Genomic DNA, 19,612 nt, shown 5'->3' with positions numbered 1-19,612 from the left:
ATTTTGAGGTTTGGGACCCACTGAAGTGAGGAGACATCTTTGTTAAAATCCTCTTTGCTTGCTCTCTGGAGTCACTTCGAAGAAGAAGCTGAAGTTATGGCTGGCAGGATGCACTTGGTGACTTCCTTGGAGAAGTCTATGCTCTGCTGTCCCTTGATACTTAACAGTTTTCACTTCTGCCTCCAGGACACTAGAAGCCATGTGGGCTCACGCCCAAGTGTCCTTGTTTCAAAGGCCCTGGGGCCATTTGGCAGCCATCCTGCTTCCGGGCCCAGCCTTGCCTCTCTTTGGAGGAGTGTTTAACTGGGACCCCACACACCGTCCTAGCCCCAGCCTCCGCGCAGGCGCCGCCAGGGCCACCCCTGCCGCCATGTTTCCCCCGCCCACTCGCTCCCCTCCCACCACTCTCCCTCCCTCCCATCCCCAGCTGGGCTCCCGCTCCCTTCCCTTTTCCCCCACCCCCTGGTGAGGTCAGGCTGAGGCTCTGCCGCTGCGGCCGCAGCAGCTTTGCTCCTATTCCCAGGCAGCCTGGAACCGGGACTTTGGCAAATAACTGAAGCGGCTTTCGGGTTAGGGTAAGCGCTCTCCCTCTGCCTGAAGATTAGGCGAAGTGGCCAGGGCGACCTGGGGAAGGGGGCGGGGGTGTGCGGTAGTGCGGGTGACTGTGCCTCGAAACAGGAGGGGACCCGGGCAGCGCTGCGCAACTCCCTCTTTGGCCCTCCGAGCGCAGCTGCCCACGGGAGAGCGGCTGGGTGCAGGGGCTCAGCAAACAAGGTGAGGCTGGATCCTGAAGTCACAGGATCACTAGGAGCTTCCCCGCCTCCTGCACCCGCGGTGCGCGACTAGGAGTTGAGATCTGCACCGCGAACAGCTTAGGCGGGGAACCAGCTTCGCTCTTTGCCCACCCGGGTTTTCGTCTCCGTGCTGGCGCACGCGCGCGCTCTTAGCTCCGCACCTTTGCACTTGCAGGTCCCTTTGGTTCCCGCAGAAGCTTGGGTACTTCTAGGACTCTGGTCGGAACTCAGTTTTCCAGTGCTTCTTTGTCATCTCTCCAAGATCTTCTCTGGGTTTCCCCATCGCTGTCCTGATCCTCTGGGGTTCCTCTGTCAACCGCAGCCTCACAGTCTCTTGCCCTCTTAACAGTTTCTACTTTGTGCTCCTAGATCCATCCCGCTTTCAGCTTTTAGAATCTTATAACTTGAGAGACTCCGCTGCTGGCTCCCCAGTCAAGAACACTTTTTTTTCCTTCCAAGCTTTTAACTTAGTTCTGAATGTATTCAGCTCTGAATGTCTTTTTTTTTTTTGAATCACAGTTGAATGATTTTCTTGGAGGCTTACAGGGTTTAAGCCTAACGTTTACAGAAAAAAAAAAGATAGAGCAATTTCCTTATTAAATACCATTAACAAGTACCTATTGAGGAACTTTTAGATTTCTTTCTAGGCTTTAATAAGTTAGTGTAAAACCAGTCACTTAAAATGTGTCTGTTTGTATGCAATACTTGTACATGGCCCAAAATCTCCTGGCAGTGGGGCAGGCTGGACTGAAGGAGGTCTGCTGGGGTTTGTAAAGCTGGCTTCATTTCCCCATCTGTAAATTAGGATGCTCATCATTTAAACATGCTTAGAGGATGACCTTAGAGGTTTGAAGCAAGTGGCTCAAGTTAGTTAGAGTTTGGTTCCTAAGCACACTGAATGGGAACTGAGCTGCCTTGGGGACTTAAAACTACCTCTGTAGGGAGGGTACCTGCCTTTTAAAGAGAATTTCCTATTGTACCTTTTAGAACCCCATAATTCTTAAAAACAAAACAAAACACAAACAATCAGACACAACCAAGTCCATTACTTTTGGCCATTTCCCTTTCTTCCCATGCGGTTGCCATGTTACTTCCTGCACTGAGGTTCATTTGCGCACTCCCGTGCTGTAATTAGTGTGTGGAAAACTGAATGGAGAAGCTGAAAGTGGAGGCAGAGACCAGTGAAAGAGCACATGCTGCCTGGCCCATGCAGCTGTGTTTTTAGAAACAGGATTTATCGAGAGCTCAAACGCGAAAGCTGAGAAGAGTGAGTTAAATAGTCATACCATCATTTTATATCTTAAAAAAAAAAAAAGATTAGCTTCTTTAGCCCCAACTCCTTATTAGTACCTGTACGCTTAACGGTGATAGATTTGTTTGCTTAATGTGTGACCAGGTGCTGCCACTGACACAACGGTTCAGTAACTGGCAGCAATTCTGAAGAAACCAACTTTCGAATAAAGACGGTGACTACATTTCATTCTCCTGGTAGCACTTGTAGTGAGGTTTGGTAGTTAGGCATGAGGAGAGTTCCGGATGCAATATCAACACGATATATTTGCAAATAGGCAAGAACTTCAAATGCTCAATATTTTCAAGCCACCATTTTTATAATCAAACTTTAAGCTGTGTGCGATGGTTCTCTTGGTTTTAGTCACTATTTTGAGGAAAGTATTTTCTTAAGCGACTTGTCTCTGATTCTTCCTTTTCCAGTGAATTTCTAGTGTTCCATTAAACAGTGGAAGGTGATCGTGATAGTACTAAATCTAACTTCAGTGTCTGCTAATGTTGCCTTTCCCTTTTTATATTATGTTCATTAATTTTATTTTCAGGCCTGAAATGAGATGAACCTAAACATTCAGATCGCTTGATTTGTGCTATTTAATGTATTATTTAAACCTTTTCAGCATTTTGTTTCTGGTGTAATTCTACTGTTTGTTTCTGTAAAATAATGTAACAATCCGGTAGAAATCAGATTTTAAAAAACCATGGAAAGTGTGTGGAAAAAATGAACACCCCCTAGTGTAACCTTTTCAAAAGTAGAGAAAGTGGTTTTCTCAGAGGTAGACACATTTATAGCAAGGAGGTTTTAAAGTATTACTAATTAATAATATTTCATGGTATAAAATCTGTTGAATGCCTTCCGTGTTCCAAGGCTCTATATTATTAGGAACAATATAAAAACTTGTAAGTCAGAATCCATATAGATTAGGAAAAGAACAATTAAAAAATACATAGGATATTTACAACACCTAGTTTCACCCAGGTGGTGTATGGTGGTTAAATGCAAATTGTCAATTTGTCTGGATTAAGAAATATCCAGACGCCTTTAATCCCCACACTTGGGAAGTAGAGACACATGGATCGCTATGAGTTCAAGGCCAGCCTGGTTTACAAAACAAGTCCAGGACAGCCAGGACTACACAGAGAAACCCTGCCTCCAAAAAACCGAAAAGAAAGAAAGAAAGAAAGAAAGATCCAGATAGTCAGTAAAACGTTGGGAGTGTCTTGAGGGTGTTGCACAGATTAGTGGTTGAATCTGAGTGGACTAGGTAGGGAAGACCTGCCCTCCCTGTGGGCGGGCACCATCCAATTGGCTGCAGAGAACAGATACAGAAGGCGTGTTGGTCTCTCCTACAGCGAAGAGAGTCACTCTTCCCCCTGCCGCCTTAGACGGTGGAACTCCAGGCTTCTTGGCCTTTGGACCTAGATTCCACTCTAAACCAGTGGCCTCTTAGGTTCGTAGGCTTTTGGCCTCCCTTAAACGGAGAATTTCCTACAGGACTGAGCTACACCACCAGCATCCCTGAGAGTCCAGCTTTCGGGCAGACTGCCGTGCGACCGGACATCTCTGTTGTCGTGAGTTTGTAAGTCAATTCTCTTAATATTATCTCCCGCCTTAGATTTACATGGATCTGGTTCTCTGTCTCTCTCTGGAGGTCTCTGGCAACATATATCTTACGTAAAAAGTTATTTTTAATTTATATATTAACTTTAGATCCCAGTTGTAGCTACTTCCTCCTTTCCTCCCGGTGCCCCCTCTATCACCTTCCTTCTCGCCTCAGAAAAGGGGAGCCCCCCAAACCACCCGAGAAGGGGTGATATTTGAACACAGCCTTAAGGAGAAGAGAGAATGTATTTACGTTCTCAAGATCTGGGAACAACTTGGGCGGGCCTGTCGCCACAGGCCTTTGTCTTTAATCTCAGTACTCTGGCGACAGGCAGGCGGATATCTGTGAGTTTGAAGCCAGCCTGGTCTACTTAGCGAATTCCAGGAGAACCAGAGCTACACAGTAAACCTCTATTTAAAAACAAAATCTGTGCACACATTCTTCAGGGACCAATCAGAGAGAAACAGAAAGACTGTGGCGGGAGGTGTTAGGGAACTGGACCAGAGAGTGTCATAGATAATAGCTGCGTAGAGTTTGGAAGTCCTCTGAAAGAATTTGAAAAGATAGTCAGAACAATGGGAAGCCATAAGGGAATCTGAAATTATTGCCTGAAAAAAAAAAAGGAATTTAAAACATGTTTTACAGAGCATTAAATTGAATGCCTGGCTCAGTCATTTATGTTAATCCCCGAGAACGAAAACTTTGATAAGTTTGCACTCTGTTTAGATAAGGGACTGGGGACGTATGAACTCTGGGGTGTGTTAAAGCAGACCAAGCAGTTCACTGCTGCTAGCAACTTCCCAGCTGTGCTGCAAGGTAAGTTGTCAACAACTTTAAAAAAAAAAAAAACCCAAACCAACCAGAGCACTCTTAGGCGTGGTGCAGGACACCTTTAATTACATCCCCTGGAGGGGAAAGCTGAGTCAGGGAGATCTCTGAGTTCCAGGGCAGCCAAGGCTGCTTAGTTGTTAGATGTTGTTACAAAACAAAATTAAACAGAGGAATGAACAAACAACAAAAAACTGCAAAGCACTTCACCACCCCAAACAGAACATTGTGCTGTTTAAGAATTTGTTTGTCAAGGACTGATCTGTTAATTTCTTAGGAACATGTTTCTTTTAGAAGGCTACAAGGTTTAGGAATGCTGTTTGGACTTTTAGGAGAAATTTGCTGTGTCTTTTTAGCTGTGGCCTCTACAACATTTTCTTTCTTTCTTTCTTTCTTTTTTTTTCTTTTTTTTTTTTCGAGACAGGGTTTCTCTGTGTAGCCTTGGCTCCTCTGAACTCACTTTGCAGACCAGGCTGGCCTTGAACTCACAGCAATTCGCCTGCCTCTGCCTCCCCGAGTGCAGGGATTAAAGGCGCGTGCAACCAGCCTGGCCTATAATATTTTCTTTTCTCCAGAGCTTTATGCTTTGAGTTTAGCGTTCTTCTTGCATTCTTGGTGCCTACATCAAATTTTATTTTTCTGAGCCTTTTATCAAAAGAAATCTAGATTTCATGTGCTTTTCTTTTTTTGGCCCCAAATAGCAATAAGTATGGTTATTAACATACCATAAGAGTCAATTCCCATGTTGTGTGGGTATTTCTTGTAAAATGAACTGTAGCGCCTCCTGCAGGTGCAAGGTCCAATTCTTTAACTGAGCAAGCCCAGGTCCTTCATGACCAGAGGTTTTCCAACATTTTTTTTTCTCATATACATTTCTTTTGGTTTTACCTGGTTTTCCCAATATGAAACTTTTATGTTTAATATTATTCCTGGCACAGAGGAGAAACACCATCGGAAGCATGACATATAATTCATTTTTATTTTTATTAACTATTGTAAAACTTTTTTAAAACATATATTTATATTATTACACATATATACAACAAACTACCTACGGCAAGAGGAACCATGAAAAAATCAGGAATTATATAAATGTTTCATTCTTAATGTTTTGGCTATTTGGTGTATTTTGGCTTAGTGTATTTGGCAGCCTTGAAGAAAATAACTTTCCAAAATTCTTTTTCTCTGTCATTTCCAATCTCAGCACTATTCAAGGAACAATTTAAATATCAGGCCTTATTGTACCATCTGCTATGGTACACATTCTCCTTCCTTTGAAGGTGAGTGTAGTTATAAAGTTGCCCTATTGTGTCATCATCAAGCTTATTTGCTACCTGGCCATCTCTACATTGGCTGCTGGCTCTGAAAAGGTGACCGGGAGGACCTCATCTGTGGTTGCCCATGATGAATCCTTTCTAGTTATTTAATAATGAATAAATGCCACCTTGTGATGGTTCTCCTGTTATGTTTGTATACCTATCATTTAATACTGCTTTACCTTTAACATATCTTTCTGATATTCTAAAGCAGTCTATGGTAGAGTTTATTTAGGAATCATAGTCACTGAGAACATAAACACTGTAGCTAGGCAGCTTGGGTTCTAATTCCCTCTAGACTATTTAGTAGTTGGCGGATGTGGAGTGAAGGAATAATGTAAACATACCTCAGTTCATCATTAACATAAGGAAAACTAAACTTACCCCTTTTGGTGTTTTTACTTATTTTTTTTTAATGTAGGAGCACTCTATCTGCATGTATACCTGCTTGCCAGAAGAGGGCACCAGATTCCTTTATAGATGGTCTTGCGCCACCCTGTGGTTGCAGGATTGAACGCAGGACCTCTGGAAGAGCAGCTGTTGTTCTTAACTGCTGAGCCATCTCACCAGCTCCCTGGAATTCTTAAGTTTAAAGGAATTGTCTAGACCCACAATTAACTTGAAATTTTTCTGTTTCCAAAGCTCTAAAAGTTGATAAAAATTTCATTTGGTAAGTTTGATGCCAAAACTCAAGTGGTAACAAAATATAGCTTTTAAATATTAAAGTCTTTCTTCTCCTTAGTGTTAGACTTTATATTTACTGTAGAATTAGTAATATGCTTATGGAAAAGTACCAAAGACCCTACTGGAGTATCATATTATATACAGCGATACAGGTTCTTGCCTATCTGAAAGGCTAGACATTTCTGAATTGGGATTCTATCTGGCACTGAGGTTTTTAGATAAGAGACTATACACCTTGCTTCCTCACAGTAAAATGCTTAAAGCAGAGCTTTACACATATTAATAGTGATCTGTTGCTGTGGGTGGTGGAGATTAGGGATGTAAATAAATTACTTTATCTTCTCAGTATCTTGCTCATAATGGTTACCATGTAAATTGTTACAATACAAATACACGTTGATTTATTCACACTGCTCTCAATAGAGAGGGCTGCCTCTCTACTTATATCAGAAGGAACCAGATATAACAGGGCCACACAATTGAAATTAGCCCAAACCCTGCTCCGTCAGTACTGGTACTTGGTATTTGGTGCTCAATCTTCAAGGACCATGTTTATAGAGTGTTTTTGTGTTTCTTTTGTTATTTAAACATCCCATTTTTTTTTTTATAATACGAGAGTCTTTTGTGTGTGTGGAGGGGGTCAGAATTCAGTTAAAGTGTACTTATTCTTATTTTTATTTTGCTTATTTTTGCAATTACTAAACCTTTATTAAATTCACAACATATATTCAGAATCTATATTTAAAACAGGAGAAAGGTATTAGACAAGAGAGATATAATCCCTAGCCTTTAGTAATCCCAGAACCATTCATGGTTATGTATAAGTGTTGATTTTCCTCTTTAACTTTTAAATCATATTAAAACCATGCAAAAGAAGCCCTAGCTGACCTCAGTGTCCATTACATGAATCTCTTTATCACAACTTTCACTTATTACCTAGTATCTTGGCAGCCATTTAATTCTACCTTGACTTTAAAAAAAACCCCTCTAGTTTTAAAGATCATCCTTATCTATTTTGCCAGTTGCAAATGCATATTTTATTTATTCTTTCACTTTTGTAATTGTGTTTATAATTATAAGTCGCAGTGGATTTTTTTTTTGTAGTGTTCTTTCAGCTAAGATTGAGCCCTCCAAGCCATTCTGCCAATTCGTTCAACTAACATATATGAACTATGTTTAATATATCTCAGGCATTATTGTAACCCAGCAGTTCTCAACCCCTTTGGGTTGCAACGCCCTTTGGGGGGGGGCGTGTATTAGATATCCTGCATATCAGATACTTACACTGCAAGTCATAACAGTAGCAACATTACAGTTACGAAGTAGTAATGAAAATAATTTTATGGTTAGGGTTACCACAAAATGAGGAATTCTATTACAGAGTCACAGCATTAGGAAGGTTGAGATACTACTGCAGTCTAACCTAAACAAGCGGAATCCCCATTCACTGTTGTTTTCACTATTCCAGGCTCCCTCAGACTGGAGCGTATATACTGAATAGACAGTATGGTGTTATGATAATGTGCCCCCTGAGCCAGAAAATACATCAGTTTTTATTTTAAATTTCTTCTGAGACTCTATTTTTTTTTTAAATTTCATGTGTATGAGTACTTTACCTGCATGTATGTCTGTGTACCACAGCTGTGCCTGGTACCTATGGACGTCAGAAAAGGGCACTGGGGTGGAGCAGAAGGGGGCATTGAATCCTTTCTAATTCCAGTTACTGGTGATTGTGTGCTGCCATGTGAGTGATGAGAATTGAATCTGTGTCCTATCGTAGAGTGTTCTGTGCTCTTAACCACTGAGCCATCTATCTCTCTAGTCTCAGGTTATATACCACGAAGCATCTTTTATATAAAGATTCAGAGGATTAACCATTTTTTTAAGAGTTTGCAATATGTAAAACTACTGACACAAACTCAGATATACATTGTACCTTAAGATGCAATATTCATGTGAAAATTTAAGGTAACCCCTGATATTTCATAGTCTCTCCAGGGAAAATTGTAACTCTGGGGGTGACCCCACATAGGTTATAGAGGCCATATTGTAGTGCTACAATCTGTTCCTTTAAGTTAAACACTCAGAGTTCTTTAAATTTCCCTCAAAAGGTCATCAGTATTTTTCTCTGGTGCCCAAGTTCTTTTAGTTAAGGGTACGTGCTGTTTGCTCAGTAATGGTCCAAATGTTAAAATATTTCAAATTCCTAAGGTTGGTGGGTAAGAAGTGATACTGACAGAGAGGGATTAGCCAAAGAATTGGCATCTTCAGAAGAGAGATTATTAGAACACAGTGGCCATGATCTGAACCGGCATAGTTGATGGGTCAGAGCATTGCCCTACTGTGGGAACACTTGCGGATTTGGGGTTATCTTTGCTAAGTTTAAATTGTCTTTTGTTTACAATACATTAAGTATACAAAGTGTTAATTGCTGACTACTGGAATATTTGACGCTAGATCAAAGTTACCGGTTTCCCTGACTTTGATTTAAAAAGTTTTCTACAACTTCAGATGGTTTTGGAAATAGGACAACAGTGCCTGTTACAGCACAGTAGTTTAATTTGCTACAAATGAGAAAGATTTTAAAGAAAGGGCAAGTGAAAAAAAAGGGGGGGGTTGAAAGTAAATGGGACAAGTCAAACACTAAATCTTTCAACTGTTTTTCATCATTGCTGCCCCACTTTCATTGTGTTCTCAAGCCAGATGCCGTTCCTGGGAGCTGACATTGCTGGCCTGTTGTGTTAGTACTGAGAGACTGTAAAAACACAGGCTGAGAGGGCTGTGCTTAAGGCGAAGCCCTTGTAGTATAGGAGGGAGGCGCTTTATATTCTACTGAGTAAAAGAGGGGAAGAGAATTGTAGTATGTTTTGGACCTGCTTTTTAAAAAATAAGCAAGCTGGGTGCAGTGACACATGCCTGTATCTCCAGCACTCGGGAGGCAGAGCTGGCAGATTTTTGTGAGTTCGAGACCAGCCTGGTCTACAAGGTGAGTCCAGGACAGCCAAGGCTACACAGAGAAACCCTGTCTGAAAAAAACCAAAACCAAAACCAACCAAAACAAAAAACCAAACATTGCTAAACAATAGTTCATTTTGAGCTTTAACTGTTCTCCTCTTGGATATTACTAAGTGGGAAATAGCACAGGTTAATGGCTGAAGACCCTAGGCCCTAAAATCACAGGCTCAGATTAAAATCTTGATTTTTCATGTTTGTGTTGTGATTTGGAGTAATTGTTTCATTTCTCTGGACCTTAATTTTCTCTTGTAAAGTAACTTGGCTTATTTGAAGTATTAAATAAGAAATGCAGTGGTGGTGCACATCTGTAATCCCAGCACTCAGGAGGCAGAGGCAGCCCTATCTCTGAGTTCGAGGCCAACCTGGTCTACAAAGCTAGTTCTAGGACAGCCAAGGCTACACAGAGAGACCTTGTTTAGGAAGGAAGGAAGGAAGGAAGGAAGGAAGGAAGGAAGATAAAGCACTTAGCATAGCTTCTACCACACACTGAATAGAGCTACTCATTTTGCTTTTAGTTTTGATTTTCTTAAGCCAGGTTTTCACTCTTTAGTGTACACTGGCCACAAATTCTCACTATAGTCCTTGCCGCAATTGAACTTGGGCGCTGCCCTTTTGCTTCTTCATCTTGAATGTTGTGGTTGGAGACGTGCACCACCATACCTGGCTAGCTATTCTTAGTATTAGCTCTTCCTAGACGAGTGGCTGAATTAGTTGAAAACGAGGCCAAACGCACAGAGGCATTGCCATTCACACATGGAATAGAAATGTGAGAGATAATTGTGTCTTTTGTGTTAATGATAGCTTAATCCTAGCTAAAATACAATTTAAACATATTTAGAATAACATCAATTTTCTGGCAGATCAGGAAGTTTATGGTAAATGTATGACAGTTTATTCAACTATGTGTCACTTTTTACTTTTTTATGATTAGTCGTCACTATTTTGTATTCACTTTTGGAAGTTCCATTGTTTTTCTTTGTCTTTTAGTCTTTTGTTGATGTTTTCTTTCTTTTTTTTTTTTTACAATTTTTTATTAAATATTTTTACACATACATTTATATTATTAAACATGTGTATCAATAGATTACTTATAGAAAGAAGAGACATGACACAAACAGGAATTATATAAATGTTACATTCATAGGGTTTTGGCTATTTGTATTTGGCAGCCTTGAAGAAAACATCTTTCCTATCTTGGTGCATCTGATTTCTGAATGTAAATCAAGTCTATCATATCTCGTCATTATCAACTTAAAACATCTTACTTAGAACATCATACTGATGCAATATTCATTTAAACATCAGTGAACAGGCATTTACTTAACAATGGTTTGTAGAGCAATGTTCTAGGGGAGACAACATGCATTCACTATTTAGAAATAGCTTAAAGTCTAGCCAGGGACCACTGAGAACATGGAATAATTCGATGTCAACCAATGCTAATGATAATGTAAATCACCGAATTGTTCCAATATGCATCAGGTGCCTGACGTTATTCCAGTACTCTCAATATATTTACACACTTAATGTAAACCGTGACAGTGTAATGAGGTAGGGACTATTGTCCTCATTCATAGATGAGAAAACTGAAGTATTATAAAGTGTAGATACATTTCTCAAAGTATCATATCTAATACATAGACTAGTTAGGAATAAAAATCCATGCTGTCTAATTTTTAGCTCCATTTCCTTTCTGTCTATGAGAGATGACAATAAGAGAGTGTGATAGCCCAAGAAAGCTATAAAATTATGTTTTGGAAAAATGCAGAGGAATGGTCATAGGAGAGTGGTGGCAAGAACTGTTTTTGTTGTTGTTGTTGTTGTTTTTTAATATATATGGGTATTTTGCATGCTGGTGCACTTCGAAGCCAGAAGAGGGCATCAGATTCCCTACAGACTTAGTGTAGATGCTGAGATTTGAACCAGGATCTTTTGGAAGAGCAACAAGTACTCTTATCTGCCAAGCCATCCATGAAGCTCTGTGGCAAGATATTTTTAAGGAGTTTCTTTTGAATGAGGTCTTATTGAAAAGTGAGGAAGCATTTCTTAATATTTAATACCCAAAATTTGACTGCATTTGCATGTGTATGTTCACATACATGAATATTTTCAATGAGGGAAAATTGAAATGTTAAATAAGATGGAAAAACTATTTTGTAAAGTGTCAGAAATCTGTTCTTTGGGTGCCTGAGTTTACTTGTGTAAAGTAAAATAGTTATGTCCTTTTTTTTTTTCTTTTTCTTTTTTTTTGGTTTATTGAGACAGGGTTTCTCTGTGTAGCCTTGGCTGTCCTGGACTAACTTTGTAGACCAGGCTGGCCTCGAACTCACAGTGGTCCTCCTGCCTCTGCCTCCTGAATGCTGGGATTAAAGGCATGCACCACCACGCCCATCTCTTATGTTCCTTTTTTAATATTTATTTTTATTTTTTATTTATGCATATGCCCACAGGTTTGCAGGTACCTGCAGATGCCAGATGAGGGGGTCAGATCTCTTGGATCTGGAGTTACCAGTGTTTGTGAGCCCTGTTGTAGAAGTACTGAGTAAGGACCTGGGTCCTCTGAAGAATAGCAAGTGCTCCTAACCACTGAGGCCATCTCTCCTGTCCCACATCCTGTGTTCTTAAAAAGAACATAATCAACCACGTTTAAGCCCAGCACTGGCGAGGCAGAGGCAGGTGGTTCTCTGTAAGTTTGAGGCCAGCCTGGTAAATATAGTATGCTCCAGGACAGCCAGAGCTGTGTAGAGAGACCCTGTCTCAAAAAACAAAACAGACATAATTGATTCACCATATAAAATTAATCTGTTTGAGGTATACAAGTTAGTGGTTTTTAGCATATTCACTGTGGGTTTCTGTTTGTTTAAAACAAGATCTCAATATGTAGTTCTGTCTGTCCTGGAGTCGTCATGTCCAGCAAGCTGGCATCAAACCCACAAACATCTGCCTGCCTTTCTCTCTGCCCCCAAAGCGCTGGGCTTCAAGGTTAGCACCAATCAACTTTAGAATGTTTTACCTCCCCAAATAGACAAATAAGTGTTTTGAAACAAAAGAGGCCAGGGACATGAGGAAGTAGAGCATCCATTTGTTCTATTGCTTTATCTATAAAATTTTCTGTCCGTTCAATGGAACTCAGATCTTTACGCCTGCCCCCTCCCCCTGTCTAGTTCAAAAATGCTGTCAAACTACTTTTAGTTTCATTTTGAACACCGATTCATTGTTCAATAGATTATTATTTTTTGTTTAAATTGATTGTAGAATTGTATTTGTCATAAAATTTTGATAGCAGAACTAAGTAAATGTAAGCCAGACTTGTGCTTCAAAACAAAACTGCTAAACCTACTAGTTTGACTGGCGGGCCTCTGCCATGTGCATCCTTTATAATAAACTGTAATTACATATAGTTGAGAAGTGTTATGAGTACACACAAATGTTAGAAAATATTTTAATGTTAGACCTGGTTAATTGTAAAGAGTTTATTAACATAAAATGAACCCTATGCCTGATTTTGTCTGGAGGACAGTATTGGGGTCATGTGTCATGGAAAATGTCTAATACAATGGCTACTGTGGTATTGTATACAGCTACTATGAAATAATTGCACTTAAAATTTTTGGCTACTTACTTTTTAGTCACTCAGCCGTCAGAAAAACTCTAGATAGTGCTAGAGTCAAGGAGTGCCTTTCAATCCAGCTGTAGTGTGAGTCCTGGAAGAGGAAGTCTGCTCCCAGGTCTTTGTTAAAGGAATAATCATCAGGGTTCCTTTTCAGGGAGGAATTGCTCTTTAATTTTGTCATTAAAATGTATCTCCATAATTAGATGTCATAAGTAGATGAAGAATTAATTTGAGGTAGGTCTCTTTTGCTTAATTTTACCTACTTTTTTTTTTTTATCAACTTTGACTTTCAAAATAATGTTGAAATGTTATTATACTTGTTTCATTTATGCTTAATGTATACTTAGGTGGACTTTCTACTGCAGGACGAGTTGATGATAAAGTCATCAGGTTGTCTCCTTTGCCCTTTGCAGCAGAGGCATATGCTCACACTTGGCAGGGGAAAATAGAATCACACACGATGGCACTGCTTTTCCTAGGAGAAGGAAACCAACTGTATTAGTCTTCAATTAGATCAATGGTTCTCCACCTGTGGGTCCCAACCCCTTTGGGGGGAGGGTAGACCTTTTTTTCACAGGGCTCACCTAAGACAATCCATCAGAAAACACAGATATTTATGTTACAAAGTCGTAACGGTAGCCAAATTACAGTTATAAAGTAGCAGTGAAAATAAGGTTATGGTTGTGGGGCATCACCATATCATGATGAACTATATTAAAGGGTCTCAGCATTAGCAATGTGGAGAACCCCTGATCCAGATAGAAACCCAGCCTTATTGCCAAGGTGCTTGTTATCACATGGGATGAGGGAATAAAGGTATTGGATAGTTTCCTGAAAAAAAAAAAAGAGAGATTCTTTATCTAGAATGATTGCTGTATATATATATTGTTGCTGCCTTTATTATAGCTAGATTTTGTTTATTAAGGCTTTATGGTATTGTGCTATATGGAAATAGGTTAGAAATCTGTTCATTTAAAGGAAGACAAATTAGGGCTTTCTGAATGAGAGTGTATTATACATATTGTTTTGTACCAATAATTTAGAGTAATGTGAATGTTGAATTTTCAACGATTTTAACTATTTATTGATTTAAAAAGAGCCCATTACACTATTCTCAATAACTGTTGCTTCAAAATGGTCTGATTTTGTCCTTAAAGTGGTGCTTAAAATGGTTTGTAGTGTTAAATGGTTGAGAAGGACATCTCATGTGGTTTAATTCCATCTACTGTACTACAGATAGAGTTGCTTTATCTTCAGATAATGACACTCTGTCTTTAATTAACCTTCCGATTTAGTACAGGCAGGAAATGAGGTCTTTTATATAAACTCACTCAACAGATATTAGTGAGTTCTCTGACTGAGGTGCTGAGATGCAGTAGTGACAAAGACCAAGTCCTACATTTATCTCTTGAACCAATCACGGTTTTCCTCTTTGTTCTTTCTTCTTTCTGAACATTCCATCTAAAGGAATGTGGAGAGAGCAGAATAACCCACATTCCTTTCAAGGATACTACTTACTGCTTGTACACATCACTTTCACAAACACCTCACTAGCCATTTTCGACCTGTAGTGACATCTAGCTACAAGGGAAGCAGAAACAATGCTGTCCTTTCCTAATGGTCCAATACAAAATCATTTCTTTATGAGAAGGGAAAAACATATACTTGAGGATAACCACAGTGTCTGCTATATATTTTCCTAAAGTAACCTCTGAGTCATTGGTCAATATCACAAGTTATTTGAAGATGGCATCTCCATAACATTGGCTACCTGTTTGCTTGTTTCAGCAGTATTAGTGTGTTGTTGGCTATCTCCATTGCCTTGAGCCTGAAGCAAGGCCAAATGCCATGGCAGATGAAGTGTCCCACAGCAGAAGCAGCTTACCATATGACAGCCAGGAAGCAAAAAGAGAGAGAAAGGAGACATGGCCCAGTTCCCAGCAGGATGCCAGAAGAACCCATTTCCTTCACCTCTTCTACCATCTACATTTCTATCACTTCCCAATAGCAAGCCAGATTATTAACTCATCAGTGGATTAGCACAGTGATAAAGTCAGAGCGCTCAGGGTCCAGCTAATGTTTAAAAGCCAAGCATCTGAATATTGCTGAACTTAAAAGCAAGCATTTTCCCCGTGAGCTTTTGGGGGTCACTTCAGACTCAAACTATAATAGACTTCTACTTTGTTTTCTGATTGTCCCTTTAGCTCCTCCCTCACACCTACTAACTAATGTTGCAATCTGACTTGGAGCCTTACCAGGCCTACTTGTGCTTCCTCAAACTGGCCATGCTCTCTTATCCTCACAAATTTGCACTTGCTTCTTTTCTGGAATGCTAACTATTTCCTGTCATTCTGAGTTCAGTTTAGACGACATCTCTTCTGGGAAGATTGCCTTGAATCTCTTTGACTTCATAATTCCAGTCTGGGGTGTCTTTTCCCATGTTTGTGTAGTGTCATTTGCTCTTCTTAGCAATTTTTATTATTGTTTCTGCTTCTCTGTTCCCACTGGCTTTTGAGTTCATTGAGTGGAGGGAAACTAGTCTGTCAGTTATTTCTATTGCCTGGTAGGATACCCAGCTTAGATTTAAGTGTAATGTTTGCTGACTGTGGAGAAAGAATGAATGAATATTTTGCTTACTAGTAACATCTGTTGAGTCAAAGATGACAGTTTATCCCTTTGCGCTCTTGAAATTGTACTAGCTTTCTAGTAGCCACGTCTGAATACTAGGTATGGTTAAGGTCAGCTATTTTAAAACAAATGTCATGGTCTAAGAGGTCTAAGAGATGGAAGTATACAATTTTAGAATTAGGAGCATCTCTAGGGTTTCCTTAGTATAATCCCTCTAATTTTAGAAAGATGAAAAAAAATGTGGAGAGTGTTCAAAGAGTTCTTTATCTTTAAGGAATTTGCAGTGTCATAGAACAAGTGATATTTAATAGTCATGAAAAAAGACAATTAAGAATTAGGTGCCAAAGGAGTAAAAAGGGTTTGAATAGAAAAGGTAGATTAAGCGAAGGAATTAGGCTGTGGAAAGACCCTGGATGGGTAGTTAGGATGTTGAAGTGAGAGAATGTTTCAGGTGTGGGGACTGTATACAGTTAGGATGGAGATGTGCAGGAGAATTAGGGAACATGCTCAGTTGAGTGGTTTGGAGTTGTAAGAGGAAAAGCAGAAAATTGGAACCAAAGAGTAGAGGCGCTTGGCTAAGAAGTGACTGAGGGAAACCGTGGGCACTTTCTAATTAGATGATTAATTTAGTGAAAATAAATGTTATGTTTTAGTTGACTGATATGAGGGCAGGGTTTAGGCTGAACGGGTCATGAAACTGGCACAATGCCTAATATGCCAATTTAAAGATTAGGAGCTTAATTGGGTTTTGTTGTTTTTGCTTAAAGGCAAAAACACGATATACCATCAATTCCTAAGATAATGAACATAACAATGTCAGAATTTTTTCTCAATGGGAAAATAAGCCGAAGCAGAAAACATGTAATATTAGTAATGTGCACGTATTAGTCATGACATACTATAGATAATTGCATAAACTCTCATGTTACGGTAGTCAAGTGTAAACATTCCTGAAGTAACTGAGAACACAGTAGCAGCTGCACCATCAGCCTGGGCTATTTTACCACTCCTCTAGAGTAGACAAGTTAACACGAAGCATGACCCCTCCTTGTGTATTTGGAAGCCATTTTGTCTAAGAATGATTTTATAGCAAGCTAATGCACTGTATTATAAGAGCTGAGTTCTGCAATAGATTATAGTTTCTTTGAAATAGAAAAGCATGAGGGAAAACCTTGAATTTCTGACCTTTTACAGACAAACAAATATGCAGATATATTGGAAAAGGCATATTATATGAGTATTATACATAATTTGAATTGTTAGTGATGCGTACATTCATTTTTGTATGAGGTCATGTAGTTCAGAGTGACCCTGACCTTGCTATATAGTGGAGAATGACTAAACTCTTGCTTTTTCTGCTTTAGCTTCCACAATGCTAGAATCAAGAGTAGGCCACTATGTACTGCATTATATATTTCTTTACGGGAACAAATACATGGGTGTGGAGGAGAGACTTGGATGATTTTAGCTTTGGTTTATGAAAGTCTAGCTTTATAGCACATTTCCCCCCTTTCTGAGGATTGCAGAAAAATTAATACTAACTTTTTACAAAGAACCTATATGTGAACAGTTTGCATCATTTTTTAAAATTTTTATTAATTTATTCATATTATATCTAAATGGATATTCCTTCCCTTGTATCCTCCCATTCCTCCCTCCCTCCCATTTTCCCCTTACTCCCCTCCTTTCACCTAAGAATTACAAGGAACTTTTGAGTTAAATGAATCTTCACTTATCTAATACTGGGTTCAGTCTGTCATATTTTCAAAGAGTAATTTACTTATTATGTATACTTAAGTTTCTCTATGTATACGTAATACATGTATGTGTCTGCAGAGCCAGAAAAGGTTGTTGGATTACCTTCAGCTGGAGTTGCAGGTCATTGAGAGATGCCAGGTGGGTGCTAGGAACCGAAGCTGGGTCCTTTGGAAGTGCTCTTAGTCTCTGGGTCATCTCTCTAAACATATTGGCATATTAATAAAAATCTCTCTGAGGAGACCTGTGCCAAATGTTTCAAATGGCACACAGATAAATGCAAACCTACATAACAATCTTTGGATTTGAACACAATTTAGTCAACTCTCCTTATGCTTTTGAAAACTCAATGGATTTTACCTTTAAAAATATGTATTGTTTCCACCCTGATTCGCCTTTTTTTTTCACTCTAAGAGTTGGTCAACTTTAGCCCGTAATATACTTTTTATTATTATACAATAACATTGTGTGTATGTCATATGTACATGTTTCAGGGGATTGTATATGCATATGTGGAGGCCAGAGGTCAACATCAGGTGTCCTCTTTCTTTTACCTTTATTTATTGTTTTTGTTATATGTCTATGTGTGTTTTGCCTGCAAGTGCATGTGTACAGCATGTGTACAGCATGTGTATGCAGCGCCCACAGAGGCTAGAGAGGAGAGCAAAGGATGCCCTGGAGTTAGAGGTGGTTGTTTGCCTCCATATGGCACAAAACAGCTTGGAACAAAAGCTGTATAAGCGAGGATGAAATTGAACTTCTGACCCTCCTGCCGCCACTTGCCAAGTGCCAGGATTGTAGGCAGGCCTTCAGTTGATGCAGTGCTCCAAACTGCTGAGCCATCTCTGCAATCCCTCTCCCTTTTGAGCTAGGGTCTCTCCGTGATCTTGGAGCTCATTATTGCAGCTCTGGTAGCTAGCCATCTAGGCCTTGGGACCCACCTCCCCAGGACTGCAATTACAGATGTGTGCTTCTGTGCATGATGAGGACCCAAAGACATGGCCTTAAGCTTGCACAGCAAGGACTTTACCCATTGAGCCATCATTCCGTTCTCCCACAACCACTGCTTGGCACCACATAGCATTATAAAACTTACTATCATAATATTTCAGAAAAGCTGTACTTTTGTATGTGTTATTAAGACATAAATGAATGATTAGGATTACCTACACTATAAACTGTTGAAAAGTATTTCTTAAACTTTAAAATATTACCAAAAGAAATACTAACTATAATATTTTAAAACAACTTATAGTATAGAGTGTAATAGAGATTATTCAATACACATGAGTAAATGTCCTTTCTAGGTGGTGATGTAAATATAGCCAGTGTTACATGGTAGTTTTGGTTAAGTGGTCCTACTACTTGCTATTGGAGTCACTACATTTTATTGAGTCATGATGTCCCCATCTCAAATATAGGGAAACATAAATGTTTCAGGAAGTAGGTAAAACATGGCCTGTGTTAAGCCCAGCACCCCAATATAGTTTCAGCAAATGTTTGTTGTTACAATTCTCAGATATACTGGGCCAGAAGGCTGAAGATGATGCTCCAATGTTATAGAGAGTTTGGGGTGACTGTTCAGACAGCCAACTGTCTCTGTCATTTTTTTTTTCCTTTCCCTTTCCCTTTTGGAAGCTGCTAACCTGCACTTCTGGTTCGCTCAAGTAATTAAGTAATGTGTAATAAAATAAATGTATATGCCAATAACATCTAAAAAAAAAAAACCCCAAGCATCTATAGAAGAGACAATCTAAGAAGAATTAGGTAAGTGAAAAACAAATAATTCAGTCATTATAAAATAGTAGTCATTATCAAATGGGAGTAGATAAATTAATCATTTTCTTTGCTTTTTAAGAAAGTAATGTGTTTATTTTATTTTCATTTAATTGAAAATAGATCTTAGCCAGGCACAGTGTCTGTCTTGAAAAACAAAGAGAAAGAAAGAAAGAAACAAACAAACAAGGAAACAAAGAAAAGAAAATACATTTTTGTTTTGTTTTGTTTTGTTTTTCGAGACAGGGTTTCTCTGTGTAGCCTTGGCTGTCCTGGACTCTCTTTGTAGACCAGGCTGGCCTCGAACTCACA

General features: G+C 39.4%; 1 protein-coding gene across 2 annotated transcripts in view; it reads left to right on the top strand.

Annotated features, from left to right (window-relative positions):
* Positions 1 to 399: 399 nt before the first annotated feature.
* Positions 400 to 19,612, top strand: part of KLHL13 (kelch like family member 13) — a 157,791-nt gene continuing 138,578 nt past the window's right edge. The window contains exons 1-2 of one of the 2 annotated variants that reach the window (XM_084789221.1): positions 400 to 575; positions 3,577 to 3,661. The gene's annotated coding sequence lies outside the window, so the exon portion shown is untranslated. The remainder of the gene's footprint in view (positions 576 to 3,576; positions 3,662 to 19,612) is intronic. The other variant, XM_084789220.1, reaches the window with a different exon arrangement.

Source organism: Acomys minous (genome assembly GCF_964271855.1).
Source record: "Acomys minous genome assembly, chromosome: 7".
NCBI classification, from domain to species: Eukaryota; Metazoa; Chordata; class Mammalia; order Rodentia; family Muridae; genus Acomys; species Acomys minous.
Note: the sequence above shows the minus strand (reverse complement) of the source record. Positions and strands in the feature narration are given on the sequence as shown.